Source organism: Kogia breviceps, chromosome 10 (assembly GCF_026419965.1).
Source record: "Kogia breviceps isolate mKogBre1 chromosome 10, mKogBre1 haplotype 1, whole genome shotgun sequence".
Taxonomy (NCBI): Eukaryota; Metazoa; Chordata; class Mammalia; order Artiodactyla; family Physeteridae; genus Kogia; species Kogia breviceps.
Window position 1 is genome coordinate 6,520,564 of NC_081319.1, and position 16,291 is coordinate 6,536,854.

The window sequence follows — 16,291 nt, forward strand, 5'->3', positions numbered from 1 at the left end:
TGACCAGAACGGAAGAAATATATACGATATCACAACTCATACACACATAGAGCTGAAACAGGAAGTTTCACAAACTCATGCTCATCTCACATGTGTGATGCACTCTAATATTTTCTATCATACTGTGTTATTTTTAAAAAACTGGTCATGGCCCTTTAAATTCATCTCACAATTCACTAATGGGTCAAGACCCACATTTTTTTTTTTTTGCGGTACGCGGGCCTCTCGCTGTTGTGGCCTCTCTCGTTGCGGAGCACAGGCTCCGGATGCGCAGGCTCAGCGGCCATGGCTCACGGGCCCAGCCGCTCCGCGGCACGTGGGATCTTCCCGGACCGGGGCACGAACCCGCGTCCCCTGCATCGGCAGGCGGATTCTCAACCACTGCGCCACCAGGGAAGCCCTATGGGACCATCTTGATGGGACTAAACGTGCTGGTTGTGTTCTGTCTGGTCTGTGGTGAGTGGACTGGGCCACTGGTATGTCATTAGGGGTCATTTATAACCTGGCCACACGCACCCTGCCGTGCCCCTCCCTGGCAGTACATAGAGCAGACTGCTCCTGTCAGCACGTGGGCAGGATTTATTAAGTGGCTGATGATTATTCTGAAGCAATTCCAATGTTCAGAGTTCTAAATGGATGCTCTGCTTCTACATGACATTTAGGAGAACTCCACTCTCTCCACTGGCACCCACACTCTCCTTTTCACACTCATTTTGTAAAATCATAAGGGAAATAAAATATTCAGGTAAATAGCCCGAAGACCACAGTGCGGACAAGTCAGGCTGCCAAAATGAAACCACTGGGTGTCGGGCGTTAGCTAGAACAATCCCTTTGTAAGCGGATGTTTGAGAGCCCGGAGCCAGGGTACAAAAGGTGCTTCAGGAAGGTCATTATGTAATGCACACAAGCGGACAGCAGTATGAAAACTGAGATGCGTTGCCGGTCCAGCTCTCCTAAAAGCCGCTTGCAATCTGTCTCTACCCTCAGCCATCCCAGACACGTGCATATCACCGTTGATTTCTCCCAAGAGCAGCTGTAGACTGTCAAGCAATACAGGTCTTGTTATTGAGAACTTGTACATAAATGGTACACATGCTGCCCCATCTCTCCTGCGCCCATGCCAGACATCACTAAGTGATCATGAGACCCTGCAGCTAAGCCTGGATGTGGCCCCAGAACCCTCCGCATGGGACTCCAGGCAGCCCCATTATCAGCTGGGAAGAACCCGCGATCTGCTCCCCTTGCTCTAGTCCATTTCTCACTCATGCCTTCACCGTCCACGGCGGGTCCTTCGTCCCGCCCCTCAGAATGGTGAGACCAGGTGTTGTGCTCAAGACCTGCTGGATGTGTGCACACGGATGAGGTGCTTAGGGCCGTGAATCCACCACAGCAGCGTGAAACCAGGAAAGGGGGCTAGAGAGACGGGTTGGAGGGTCTCCAGGAAGGGCTGTGGCCTTCTCCTGGCCATGACCAGCGGGGTTGGAGCTGGGTCTCCAAGGCTAAGCAGGAACAGGAGAGGTGAGGCAGGCGGGGAAGGTACGGAACCAGCCAAAGATGTGGAAATGAGCACAGACCTGGTCCCCTGGGATGTCTAGGCACCTCCAGCTTGTCCTGCGGGCACTCAGGCTGCAGTCAGCCTCACCGAGGCTGCCCTCACATCCCAGCAGGAGCGTCAAGTCCTGCCAACTTGATCTCCAACTATATTCTGAAATCACACCCTGCCTTCATCCTCATCGTCTGGGCCCTTCATCTCCTTTCTTCTCAGTCATGGGACAGCCCCATTCCGTAGCCCAAGTTTTCAAAAATAAGAATCTGGCCTGTGTCCTCCTGCTCCTGAGTCCGCCTCCCAGTCTCTCACTCAGGGTCGTGGGACACAGAGCGAAGGGCTGGGCTTCACGTCAGGGACCCTGTGCTCCAGCCCTGGCGCTGCCCCCACTTGCTGTGCGACTCCATCAGTCTCCACCCCTCCCCCAACCACTCCGCTCTCGCTGTGCCAGGTTCCTCGCCGCTGGGGCGCATGCCAGGCCTCCTTCAGGCCTCCCTGCCTTTTCATGCCTCCCTTTGTCCGAACGTCCATCCCCGGCTCCTGGGCCACCCAAGGCGTTAGTCCTGGGTGTGCCTGAATCCCCATAGGGCCGAGGACTCCTCAAAAGTCAGGGGCCCTCGGGCTTCCCTGGTGGCGCAGCGGTTGAGAATCCGCCTGCCGATGCAGGAGACGCGGGTTCGTGCCCCGGTCCGGGAGGATCCCACGTGCTGCAGAGCGGCTGGGCCCGTGAGCCGTGGCCGCTGAGCCTGCGCGTCCGGAGCCTGTGCTCCGCAACGGGAGAGGCCGCAACAGTGAGAGGCCCGCATACCGAAAAAAAAAAAAAAAAAAAAAAAGTCAGGGGCCCTGCCTTCCAGCTGCGATATCGTCCAATCTACTGTCCACGTCAGGCAGGGACGCCCCCGGTGGTGGGTTTGAAGTACCTCAGTCTTACGTCAGGAGGCGCCCTCCTCACTATAAACCACGCCCGTCTGCCACGTCCTCCCTGACCCTCACTCCACGTCCATCACCCAGTCACGCCGGCATCTGCCCGGCACTGTAGCTGTCAGTGTTTCATTTTCTTGCAAGTTTAACATTTCTAAAATGTAAGTTCCACAGAAAAAGGGAGTTGGGACTTTCACATTCTTTGCTGTATCCACAGTGCCCAGCCTGGCATAAGGTACATACAATGTGCTCAATAAATATGTGTTAGAGAAACAAATCAGTAGTCTGATATCGGGACCCCGAGGTTAGAATGCAGGCCTTCAGAATAGCTCTTGTGCTTTGTCCACTTGAAATGCTAGAACCACATAAAATGGGGTTCAGAAAAATTGCATCAGATTTTAGGGAGTGTTCATAAATAAGGAAACCACAGGCGATGTGGCTTTAAAAGACAGGCGGGTCCAATGATGGAGGGCAAGGAAGTTCAGGTGCAAAGTTCAGTTTCAAGATGTCTGAGGCCCGAGGACCTGTCTGGAAGGGAGCCAAGCAGGGCTCAGGCATTATGCTAAATTACGCGGGGTCTGGTTACGGGCATAATAAGGTCACTGACAAGGTACCATCAAGCCTGGCTGTTCCCGGCCACTGCCAGGGGTGGTTTGGACCCAGAGAGGTAGATGTGATGGAAGGAGGGTCTCAGCTGTCAGACCTCTCAGGCCTCTGAAAGGAGACTCCTGACCAAAGCGCATACCCTTTGGTTCAAAAAGAGGTTGTGTTGTGGGTTTTTTTTTTTTTTTTTTTTACTATTGTTTAACTTCCTTTTAGCAGGTCAAGTCCTACTGAATATAAAGGTTAACACAATTGGTGGTAATTATACTGTATCCTGTTTTAATTGACTCTAATTGCTCATTTGCATTCCAATGCTGGAATTGTGGGGTGTTTTCTCCCTACTTCCAGGACAAAGCTACTTATTTCATAGGGGGGAGGGGACGGTCCGATCACTGAGAATGCCACAAAAGTTGAAGGAGGGCTGCCTCTCCCTACGTTTTCTAGGATAATGAAGTCAACTGGGAAGCTGAGCATTGTTCAAAAGGCGTTGAGCTGGCAGGGGGGTGTTGGGGCAAGGACCCAAGACCGCAGGGTCAGAAGGTACAGTTTGCTGAGCAGTTTGGCCAAGTTCCATACTCTCCCTGGGCTGGCATTTGACCATCGACAATGGGGCGGGGTAAACTAATCCACACTGTAATCACTCGTACCATCTTCTCAATTTTTTTTGCCACATACATTTATCATCTTTGCACTAAATCAATATGCCCTTTTACATTAAATAAATATTACATAATAAGAACACTCTACATTGCCACAATAAACTGAAAACCATTATCTCTTACCACAAATAGAAGATAAGTGCAAAAATAAATGCAATGAAGATAAAACGTGATTAAATTCTAGCCAAAGGTTATGAGTCTGAGCTGTGTTCTCTCTTAGTTCGAAAGCAAGAGTAGCAAGTGTCAGAGAGGTGCTAAAAAGTAAGCCAGCTTACTGCACCTTTTGCCTTACGACACATGAAGAGGGAACACTGTCTCATTATGTGATGGGATGTTCTTTCATCTGGGCTCATATATCACTAAAATCACCCCGTGGACTGCCAGGAGAAAGAACACTTCCCCTGTTTGTGAGAAATAAAGGATGGATGAAGCTGAGGTCCATCCCAGCAACTGCAGTGTTTCCTAGAGCGGCGGTCCCCATCCTTTTTGGCACCGGGGACCGTTTTCATGGAAGACAATTTTTTCACAGATGGCCAGGGGTGTGGGGGGAGGGGGTGGGTGTGGAGATGGTTCAGGGGTTAAACGCAAGCGATGGGGAGTGGCGGATGAAGCTTTGCTCGCTCGCTTGCCCACGGCTGTGCAGACCGCTTCCTAACAGGCTGTGTACTCCGCAGCCCCGGGTTCGGGGACCCCTGTCTAGAGCACGACCCTCTTCAAAGGACCCGGACTCCCTGGAGCTCTCCAGGGTCCTGATCCTGACTTCGGCTGAACCTTCCGCGAGCCAGCTACCTGGAGCTTGGAAGACACTGAGGTTAACTGAGCACCTACTGGGTGCCTGAGATGTGTCACAGAGTATCTCTAACTGATCTTAATAGCACTTGAATACGTCCTAGCCCCGCTCTGCAGACAAAGAAAAAACTGAGGCTTGAAAGAGAAGTGTCTTGTTCCAGGTCACAGAGCTGTCAGGGATCAGGAGTTTGCCCTCTCCACCACACGTGCTGGGCTCTCTGCTGCAAACCTGGCCACACAATACCTCCCTGTTTTCAACTCCTGTTTGCTCCTCTGTCTGTCCTCAACCTCAGGGGCCCAGCTTGGCTGACTTTTGGCAGCAAGTCATCATTGCCTGCTACCCCAGCCATGTTTGCCTCTGTGTCTGGGGTGCATCTGCCCAACCCATGTGGTTGGAAAGCAGGGTGCTGAACGTCCAATCCTTAGAGAATCATTGTTTCGAACACCAACAGATTTTTCCCAGCTTTGGATTTTGAGAGAGCACTACCTGAATTCCTAGGAAAGAACGCTATAGCAGGCACCAAACAGTCTGGCATAACTTCCATTAAGATGTTATTGATCTCCAGGAACAAGTTGCCAGGAGAATGAATCTGAAAAGGGAGGTCACCATGGACACATCTGGCCTCTTCGTCATTTTTAGACGTGTTTTTAGACCACGGTAGCAGAAACAGTAAACGAAGAGAAAACATTCTGTCTGTTTCAAGTAACCAAATTCTAAACAGGTGGAGGGAATCATGTTTTCAAAAGAAAATAGTGAAGGTATTCACTATTCAAGGAGGTAACAGTACTTTAGCAATGCAGCAGTATTTCCATGAGGAGCTAAAGTTTTGATTTCTGTGCAGTGACAGTGGTTTGTCACGAGCACATGTGTGGAGCCTAAAAGAATATGCCAAAACATTGGCTTGCCTTGGGATCCAGGCAACATGGCATCAGCCCTGAGCTGGGCTGAGGAGCAAGTGAGGGAAAGTGACAAGGGACAGGATTCGAAATGAGAGGCAATGAGGGAAGGAGGGGATGGCTGGGTTCTAAGTCCCCATCCCACCACAACAGTAGAGACTCTGAGCTGTCCCCCACCAAAGAGCCACTCTCCCGTCCTGAGCAGTAACAAAACCCCTAAGTTTCAACTGGATCCATGGCTGCCTAGAATAAAGACATTTCCCAGCCTCTCTTGTAGCTAGGTGTGACCATGTGACTACGTTCTGGCCAATCAGATACCAGCAAAGGCGCCGCGTACAACCTCCAGGTTTGTATCCTTAAAGGGAAGGGCTGTACCCTTTCCTTTCCTTCTTGCCCTTCCCACGGGCTGGAACGAAGACCAGGTAGTGAGCCATCTTAGACCACGGAAATAGGGACACCACCCACGGGAAGGTAGAGGAACAAAACAGAAGGAGCCTGGGTTCCCACGAGCAGGCAGCTTATGCCCGGACTGTTACAGGAGAGAGAAGTGAACCATCTTCTTCCTGCTGTCGCTCTTTGAGGTCTTCATTACAAGGAGTCTAACATGTAACCTAAATAGCTAACCCTTGAATCTGACCCCTGACTACCTCTGTGACTGCGGGTAGGGCCTGCTCCCAATCGTCGTCTATGCCACCTTCCCTTAAGTGAATGCACCCGCCCAGATGATCCACCCTGTTCCTTTCTACTCAGAATGAAGCGAAGAAGATGCTGAGGACAACCTGAGGACCTGCGCGTGGACTCTTGAGGGCGACCGTCCTACACCTGGACTCAACCAGGAATAGGAATAAATAGAGTCAGGAAGCCTGCAGGAAGGTCCAGTCCATCATATTAGAAGAGAAGTTAGAACAGACCTGCCCGAGATCACCATTTCTTGGAAATCCACAGTTTCAACCTTCTCTGTCGCAGTTGAGACTGACCTGACAGCGTGGACCCCATCGCCAAGTACAGAGCTGTGTGCCTGGGTTAGACGGTCTCTGCAGCCTTCCAGGGCCTCCGTCTTCCTCGGTGTAAAATGAGGATAACAGCTGTTTCCAAGGTCCACGTGAAGATCAGAGAACACCACGCCACGCGCGTGACACAGACGCCGACCGCTCAGTAACCGGAAGGATTCTGACTGCCTTTGCTGGTGTCACTGGGGCAAGACGCAATGCCCTCCAGCCCAGTGGCCTTGGCTGGCAAAGAACAACATATCTGGGGGCTCAAAAAATGCAAACAGAGAGGCTGTCTTAGCTACATGGGGAGGGACGGAGTGGTGTCTCCCGAAAATCCCCATGGGATCCCCTTACTGCCAGAGGGAGTGCCTGGAATTGTGGTAGCAGGGAAAGGCTGGTGTTGAGAGGTGGCTATTCAGTGGCTGGAAAATCTGGGTGAGTTGGGTGAACAGGACTCAGAGATTAAAAAAAAAAAATCATCAGGACAGAGAGACGTGCGCACAGCCATCCTGAGGAGCTGTAGCAGCCAGACTCCGGGATAAAGGACGGAAGGAAGCAGGAGTGGGCTACAGTGGCCACTACGGACGGAATCCTCTGAAGTCCTGGCTCCAGCGGCTGCTGAGGGGCCAGGGTGCAGAGGGTGCTTAGATGGGATGGAAGACATTCTATCAGGCTGGACCAGTTAAGACAGAATTCCGATTTAAAAGAATAGAAGGGATTCAGAAGCTGAGCTGAAGGGAAGGACGGGTCTCAGATGTGTCATCACAGACAGGTTTATGTCAGGGATGACGCTTGCCCTGCAAAGCGAGAAGCCAGACTTCTGGGGAAGCTGAGGACGGTGGGCAGCAGCAACCTCGGTGGGGCCCCAGGAACCCAGCTAACGAGGGAGGGGCTCATGGGCTCCCCACTGAGGGGTACGTGGTGGCCGGGGGCTCAGGTGCAGCTTCTGGAGAGGAACTTGCAGAGACTTCTCAGACATTGACCCCAAAAGGCCACTCCCGGCCCTGGTAGTTCAGGAGAGAAGGATTCACTCCACATCTAATCTCATCATCAGGGTTGGGGCGTTGTGGGCAAGAAACCCCACATCTTAGGAGACCAGGCAATGGTGTTACTCTTCCTTCTTGCTGATAGTTGGCACGAGAAAGATCATCCACACCCAGGGCCTATTCCAACCTTGAGATCCCAGAGCTTTATTATTTCGTAGTCAGGGACATCCTGGTTGAAAGCAGAAAGCTCAAGAGGGAAAGCGCTCAGTTTGGGAGAAATGGAAGATCAGGAGATACTTAGTAACGAGATAATGATGGGACTAGTATTTATTGCTGGCTCTACATGCTTTACTCTTATGCTATCCAATTCTGAACAGTAGAAAGTAGTATTATCATTCCCATTGCACAGAGGTGGAAACAGACGCACCCAGAATTAGAGTATTTGGCCCACGGTTGCCCAGCTAGAAAAAGGTAGGATTCAAGCTCAGGTGCAACCAACTCCAAAGCCGACACTCAGCTACTACCCAGCCGCACGGGGAATCCAAGTGCAGCTTCACCTCACACCACATCTCCCTGTGTTCCCTGAACAAACCCTGCACTTTCCCGCGTGCAAGCCTTTGCTTCTGTTCACCCAGAAGCTCCTTTCCTCCTTCTCTACTTACCAAAATCTTGCCAATCTTCAAGACCAATTCAGTTACTATGTCTTCCAGGTCTCAGCATGAGGCCATCCAGGAAGGACAAAATGCTCCTTCCATAGCCTACAGCACACTGTGCAATGCAGCACACAGATACGGGATAGGCCTTGACTCCAGAAAATCCAAGTTCAAAACCCAGCCTCTGGTGCTTTCTATGTATGTTGCTGAGTTTTGGCAAGTTGTCTTTCTAGGTCTTGATATTCTTTTCTGTAAGGTGCGGACAATAATGCGGCAGATTGACTCAATCCCTCTGAGCCATGGGTTTTGTTTTGTTTTGCAATTAATTAATTTATTTTTGGCTGCATTGGGTCTTCGTGGCTACACGTGGGCTTTCTCTAGTTGCCATGAGCATGGGCTAATCCTTGTTGTGGTGCGCGGGCTTCTCATTGCAGTGGCTTCTCTTGTTGCGGAGCACGGGCTCTAGGTACGCGGGCTTCAGTAGTTGTGGCTCGCGGGCTGTAGAGGGCAGGCTCAGTTGTGGCGCACGGGCTTAGCTGCTCCGCGGCATGTGGGATCTTTCCAAGGCCGTGGCTCGATCCCGTGTCCCCTGCATTGGCAGGCGGATTCTTAACCACTGCACCAACAGGGAAGTCCCTGAGCCGTGGGTTCTTAAGTCCATGGAATGTGGATAACAGTTCCCACCTCTCACGGCAGGTGTGAATTATACGAGCCAGTGTCTACACAGCACCAGGCACAGCAGCCCTTACTCAACAGCTCTCCTTCCTCCTGAGCTCTTTTTCATTCTACACCCTCGTGCACCTGCCTCTCCCTTACTGAGGGTAAGGGCCTTATCTTTGTGTGCTCTGTGTGCTTCTCATTGAGGCCTATGAAGGCTGTAAACGTTTGGTGAATGAGCCCATTCTGACCCCACTAACCCAGTGAGAATGAATGGGACAAAACAGCACATAAACCCATGTGTCTGCAACGGGCTTTCGGTGCAAACAGTCTCTGCTCTCGCTCGAGCCTCTCCATCTGAAGGTAAAGGACTTTCTGTCCAATTCAATTCACCAGCCATTTATTAAGCCCACTGGATGCCAGGTCCTGTGCTGGTCTTAGAGATCATGCTGATGGACGAGCCAGATCCAGACAGTGAGTCATGACGAAGGACCATTCGGGGGACAGCAGCAGTGGGAGCTCAGGGACACAGAGGCAGCTCAGGCGGCAAAGTGTCGCCAGAGAGGTCCTCCTGGAGCTCGGCTTTGAAGGGGAACAGGCTGTCCTGTTGCTCCAAGGAGTCCTGATCTAGAATGTGCTGTGTGAATAAATTCTTTAGAACAAGAAGGGTCAGCACACAGGGCGCTTCAGCCTAGGAACCTCACCTCTAGGAAAGAAATAAGATCTGCATGGTGGCAGGGAAGCTGTGTCTGGAGGGGACAAGAGACTTGAAGAACAAGCACATGCACAAAGATTGCTGAGCCCGATTCAAGTCCTTGTCCACAGGATACCTAAAAAAAAAAAAAAGTCACTGGAAGGGGGAGTCTGGTGTTTAAGCCTATTTCATGGTGAATTAAGATGAGCGAAAGAGTCAATGCTATTGATTTTTACACGTCTCCACCATGAAGACCACAAAAATGAAAACGAATTCCCAGAATAGCCCAAGCAACATAAATATTCCATGCAGTGCCCAGCCAAGCTTCCACCAGCATTAGGAGCTATTATTTACTGCCTGGAAAACACATTGGTACCTTGGCTTATAGTGATTTAAACACCATCCATCTCTCTTGGACTAGAAGGCTGCTGTCGCCATGGCAACCAAGGGCACCACGAAAGCACACCCTTCAATCCTGGGCAGGGGTTTACTGGTGCAGGGAGGCTGTCGAACAAGAAACACCACTCCATGTCCTCCTACTTTAGTCTTCAACACACTCCTAGTGACGGAGGGGAGAGGAGAGCATCCACGCTCAGGGGCTGTGCCTGCAGCCACACAGGGCAAGATGCTGCCTGGATCCTGTTCCCTAAGACAGACCGCATCCCATCCACCCCACAGGACAACGACTGGGGGGCTCTCCTGGGCCCTTTCTCAGGCGTCCTGAGCAACACGGGTCCCTCCCAGACCGCCCGTGCTAGCTGCAGCACGCTCCTTCCCAAACAGCTTCATTGGTTGCAAGAAGAACCCGTGCTTGCCTCCTGTTCTTGCCTCAGGTGATGGCCATCTGTCTTGTTTCCCCAACTCTCCACTCAAGGGCCACTCCCCAAGGACACCAGGGCACCTCATCAAGGGACACCTTGTCTTTCTCCCAGTTCCCAGCTTAAAAACTTTCCCCCATTAGATGCTTCTGCTTTCCTGCTTCCTTTCCTCATGTTTGTTTTAGTCTTTTACAAGCTCATTTTTTCACACATTCTTTCCATCAATTAATCAACCAGTCAGCCAACTCTGCTTAGCATCTGTTATGTGCCAGACACTGCAGTAGGCATAGAGGAGGCAAAGGTAGATCTGGAGTGAGCCCTGCCCTCTGGCTGTCATGGTGGCTGCTTGCTGGGTCTGCAGATTTCTGAGCTGTTTCCCGGAAGTCCGGCCTCCTCCCACCTCTGTTCTTCCCCTACACACTTCTGGGGCTTTTCTTAGCTGCTCCTACGCTTCTCGGGGCCACTGATGTGCTGATGATCTCCAGTGTCTCTCAACAGCCCAGTGGTATCTCTTGAGTTTAAGACCCGTACTTGCAACACCCTTTTGTGTACATCCACCTGCATTTCCTACCTACAACCGCACGCCCCAAACACAAATTGTTACTTTCTCCCACAATCTCTGCCTCCTTCTGCGTCTCTTTCTTGGATAACAGTGTCACCTACACAACAACCTCACTGTGTCCTCTTTGAGTTCAACTTCTGAACTCAAAGGAATAAAACCTTTGAAAGGGAGAGACGCACAGTGAGGATCCACTGCCCTGCAGCCCCGAGGCTGCCCTCCCCAGGCGTGGCCGGCTGCAGGGGGCCCTCCCTCTCCTGCTCTCCTCCAGGTCCCCCCGCCCCCGCCAAGCCTTTCTCTACTTCCCAGAGAACCCAGTTTCCTCCACCGCTCATCTCCCCAAGTCCCATATCTTTTTTAACATCTTTATTGGAGTATCATTGCTTTACAATGGTGTGTTTGTTTCTGCTGTACAACAGAGTGAATCAGCTATACATATACATATGTTCCCATATCTCTTCCCTCTTGCGTCTCCCTCCCTCCCACCCTCCCTATCCCACCCCTCTAGGTGGTCACGTATCTTTACCCCTCCGTCCTTCTCTTGAATTCTCTCCCTGGGTATCCCATCCCGTTCCCAGAGCTTTAATTCCATCAACTCTAAAATGCATTCTTTTAGCACTATTTATCTTGTTATCTCTGAAATCAGGATGTCCTCCAGGTGGCATGTAGTTACCACTCGGAGTGTAAGGGACCTGGCTCAGAGCTGATCCTTTTATCACCACTTTGGCTGAGTTACGGGCTCTGTTGGTTAAAATATTTTTAAATCAATTGCTGTTTGACGTTTAGAACGTCTTTTTAAAAGATTACACTGTGTTTCACAGACAGAGGGTTAAAGTTGATACTGTAAAGCAAATATAAATCATTAGAGAAATGATCACGGTCCTGTATTTTCTTGCAAAGAAACAACCAAGTACTTTATGGATCTGAGAAGGTACACACCAGTAGACGAAGCTGGATTATGCTGTTACTGCAGTACATGCAAACTGACTGCTGTCCTACCCCAAACAATACAGCTGCAGACAGGAGAACCTGGGATTCTTTTGGGAGAGATAAATAATCTTCAAAGCGACAAGAGTCCAGTGTGGTTATTTCATGTGTCACAAAGGAATAACCAACGTTAAGGTAAGGTAGAGCAGATTAACTAGCAGTATTTCTGCTTCTGATGTACATCCTTCTTAGTTGGACATATTATGTACCTTCTGGTATATAAAATAACAGTGTAACTTAGAACAGGTAAAATATGGCATGCCAGAGGTTTCTCATCTTTTGGGGGACACAGGCCCTTTTGAAACTCAGATGATAGCTATGGACTCATACCCTAGAAAAATGTACTTATTCACATGATCCCATCATTTTTTAAAAAGATTTCTTTTTTTTTTTTTTTTTGATGTGGACCAATTTTAAAATCTTTATTGAATTTGTTACAATACTGCTTCTGTTTTTTAATGTTTTGGTGTTTGGGGCGCCGGGCACGTGGGATCTTAGCTCCCCAACTAGGGATCGAACCCACACCCCCTGCATTGGAAGGTGAAGTCTTAACCACTGGACCGCCAGGGAAGTCCCCTGATCCCATCATTTTTATACAATTCCAAGGGGTTTCAGGGCCCCCCGAAGCATCCCTGGGCCCCAGGTAAAGAAATACTAACACACACACTGATGACTCTACTCCGATTCCTCTGTCCGAGCTCCAGGCTTCCCGTCCACCACCCGCACATCTCCACTTGCAGTCTCAGAGGCACTGCAAACGTAACGGGTCCCCAAAGAGAGGCATATCTCCCTCAGTTCTGGCCCAACCTCTCCCTCCCCTGACACCACCCCGTCTCACCCAGCAGCTCCACCAAGCACGGGCACTCAAGCCAGGAAGCTGCTTGGACTTCTCTGCCCCCGACACCCTCTGCGTTCAGTCACCCAGGGTGGATTCTCACCCTTGTGTATTTCTCCAACCATCCTCTTCTCTCCGAAAGCTGCCACCACCTCCTACCGAACGACTTCTACGTGGAATGCAGCCTCAGGTCCCATGTACCCATTCCCCATGCCACAAGCACAGTGGCCTTTCTCTAAAGAAAGCCCGGTCACGACACCCCTCTGCCTTAAGCCTTTTGTGGCTCTCCAACCACTTTCATCTCATCAGGTGCCTTCCTAAGCCACCCCTGCCTACCACTCCAACCTGTCTCTCTCCGCTCCCTCTCAAGGACTGTGCACTGCCCACCCTGAACTTCTTTCTGTTCCTTTCCTGAGCCATGACCCCCCCACACACACTCCACCCTCTCTCTGTACCAGCCCACAGGTTGCACAGGGACTACACATCTTAGATATTTGCCTCTGTGTCTCCAGGACTTACCGGGGTGCCTGTAATCCAGCAGGTGTTTAATAAATGCATGTTGAAGTAACCTTAAGGCACATGGTTCCATAAAACACTAATGCAGTACTAAACGCTCTGGTGAGGCAGAAAAACGGAGAGGGTTCTGGTCCCAGCTCTGGGGCCTTGAGCAGCTTACGGCACCTCTCCAAGCCTCAGTGTGCACATCCAGAAAATGGGAATGAAAACATCTACTTTAAAGGGTTGTTGCAAAGGTTAAACAATTTAATATAAGTTGGCAGTTGCTGCAAAAGCAGAATTGTCATGTAAAGGGCAACCTGGAGACACATAGGGCTATTTTAGGTGACCCCAAAGACTGAGGGTCAGCATTTAATGACTGAGGCCTAGGAAAGCTGGCAATCCTGCATGCACGGGGACACTCTCGCACAACAACACCGCCCTGTTTTTCACGAGTTCTAAACGTGCCACCAGACACTCGTGTGTGGGGGTTGCTCATCATTATTAAGCCTCGAATGTGATCCTGCTTTACATATAACCTCAAAGTATATTTCACCTCATTTTAATAGAAACTGAATTTTCCAGAAATGCAATTAGCATATAAATTGAAGGTGGATGGTACTATCTTTCGTTCGGTGCTTTACCAAATGTTATCCACCATTTCAGAAAGTCATGTCACTGCCGGCGATGCCACCAGTGGAACCTCAGTAGTCAGTACCACTCCCTTCTATCAGTCCACGTTTGTAGCCATGGCTACAATGTAGCCATGTAGGTGCTGGCTCTTATTTCAAGATGTAAAACTTAGAGGAAAAGTACAGACAACATTTGGCTCTCTCATCTCGCAGCCAAATGCAATCGCTCCAGGGTGGTGCTGGTACCCGTCGACTAGATTATGTTTGTGTCTGAGCCTTTACAATGTTGAGACACATGCTGCTTTATTGTACGTTGCTTCCTTCCTGCTTCTCCTTTAAAATACAGCTGGGGTATCATATAGATTTTCTCAGACTTACCTGTGCCGGTAGATTATTTATGACTCGCATTTCCAGGTGGCTAAAGGCAGTGTTACAATCCTCCTCATCAACAGGGGTGCTGGGTCTATAAACGGGGCTCGTAAGGCTGTGGTGCCAGTGCTGGCACAGAGTCAGCACCGGTTTCCTGGTGTCAATACGACAACTGCCAGAGCACCGGGCCAGTCATAAATGTGACACAACATACTTGTGATTCAGGACCACAGCAGCGTCTGGCTTGTGCAGAGTGAGTTACCATCTGCTCCAATGTTCTCCCTGGGGGGGCGGGGGGGGGGTCTCGTTTATTACCCACAGGCGGCTGTCATACAGGAAGGAAGGCAGCTGCTGCCCAGCACACAGTGCAATGTGAGGCCTGTCGGGGACCCCTCCACTCTCCTCACATACACCCCCTGCTCAAGAACTCTCAATGGCTGCCCATTGCCCACCCGCCCATGGGACCTAGTCTAGCCCGAGCCTGGAGTCTGGCCCAGCCTATCGCCTCCAACCTCCACATCCACGCTCGATGGTCCCTTTCCTCACCCCTCCTCCTCCATGTGGCCATCCTTCAGCGTGAAGCTCGCATCCCACCTCTCCCAGGAGGACTTTCCAGACAGCTCTGGGCCACGGCAACTTCTTGATCCAAACTCTGTACCAGCACTGACCGAGCCATCATTTGACAGTTCATCTATACTACAGAATGCTGTTAATTATCTTCAAGTGAGTGAAGCCAATCTTACTGCCCCTCTAGACTGAAAACTCTTTTAAGCTGGAGAATGGGTTTATAGAAATGACAAGCCATAAAATAAAAACGATAGCGATTTGTGTGTTTACTGTGTGATCAGCAGATAATTTAAAGGCACCACCTCACTTAAGCTTCACAGCAACCCAACGAGATGGGTGCTCTTACTGTCCGCAATGAAGGCCGAGGAAACAGCTCAGAGGCAAAGAAAGGCCCACCCCCAGGGTCATGCCGGAGGCAGAGCTGTGCCGCAAACCACTGTCCACTGGGCTCTGCTCTCTCCCACCCTCCCACCACCGGTGGGTGGGCCCGTGGTGAGCACTCGGGCCGGTGGGCGGCTGAAGGTTCACTTACTGAGGGATCCACCTTGGCAGACCTGGGTTCGAATCCTGCCTCTGCTGCCACGTGACCCACGCCCATCACCTACGCCTCCGGGACTTCATTCATAAAGTGGGCGTGCCGACCCTCACCTGACCGTCTGCTGTAAAGTTAAATTAGACAACGAACAGAGAGTGCCGAGCCCAATGTCAGGCATACGGTAGGTGCTCTCTGTAGGAGGCATTTCCTTAGCTTGGGGGAGGACCCGAGCTTTGAACCTGGGCAGCCCGACCCCTTAGCTTCCGTGCCCCCTGCTCATCTCCCTGCACCCCCTCGACCTGCAGTCACCCTCCATTTGCTCCCCATCCCCAGAGAGGGTCTCGCACCTGCAGCTGCACACAGATCCCACGCCACTGCCATCCACCCTGCCTCATTTTCCACTTCTCTGCCCCGAGAAGGGTTTTCCCTCCGCTGTTTCTTTAGCCACAGGGAGGGCGGGGGTGGGGGTGGGGGGGCGGGAAGAGAGCTTGGTCGTGTGACTGCCAGGAAATGCTTTAGAACTTTCACCTCAATCAATCAAACAGGTCTTAGCATGTGACAGGCATCACACACTTGTTGGCTGATTGAATCAACAAGCGATAGTTCCCAGCACCTACCCCGTGGGTTACCCTGGGGACGGAGAAATGCACAAGGGCCCCCGACAAGCCACGGATGCTCTGTCAACATATATGAAGAGGAAGAAAGAGGGAAGGAAAAAGAGAGGAGGGAGGAAAAAGGATGTAAGGTAGCTTTTTGGCCTTTGTACATGGTTCCTTTTACCTGGAATCTCCCTTCTCCTCTGCCCCTGGGTAATTAGTAACCACCTGTACCTCCCCAGCCAGCGTGGACCCCACTGCTGCTGGGAGCCGCACTTATCCCTAGCGCGGAAATATTTTGTAACTGCCTATTTACTTGTCTTCTAAACTCTAGCCTCTAAACTTGTTTAGAGTTGATCTCTGTGGTCCTGGGCACAGGGCATGGTACACAGGACATGTTTAATAAATATTTGCCCTACAGGGTAAGAAATCACTCTGGGCCCACAGGCCCAGCAGTCATGAGACAATGAGAGGCAAACTCAGGACAGCTGGACGCTGGCG

At 50.9% G+C, this 16,291-nt stretch overlaps 1 protein-coding gene across 2 annotated transcripts in view; it reads right to left on the reverse strand.

The window, feature by feature from the left end:
- The window catches only part of SLC6A11 (solute carrier family 6 member 11), a 128,223-nt gene that overhangs the window by 76,001 nt on the left and 35,931 nt on the right, over positions 1-16,291 (reverse strand). The gene's annotated exons all lie outside the window — the stretch shown is intronic.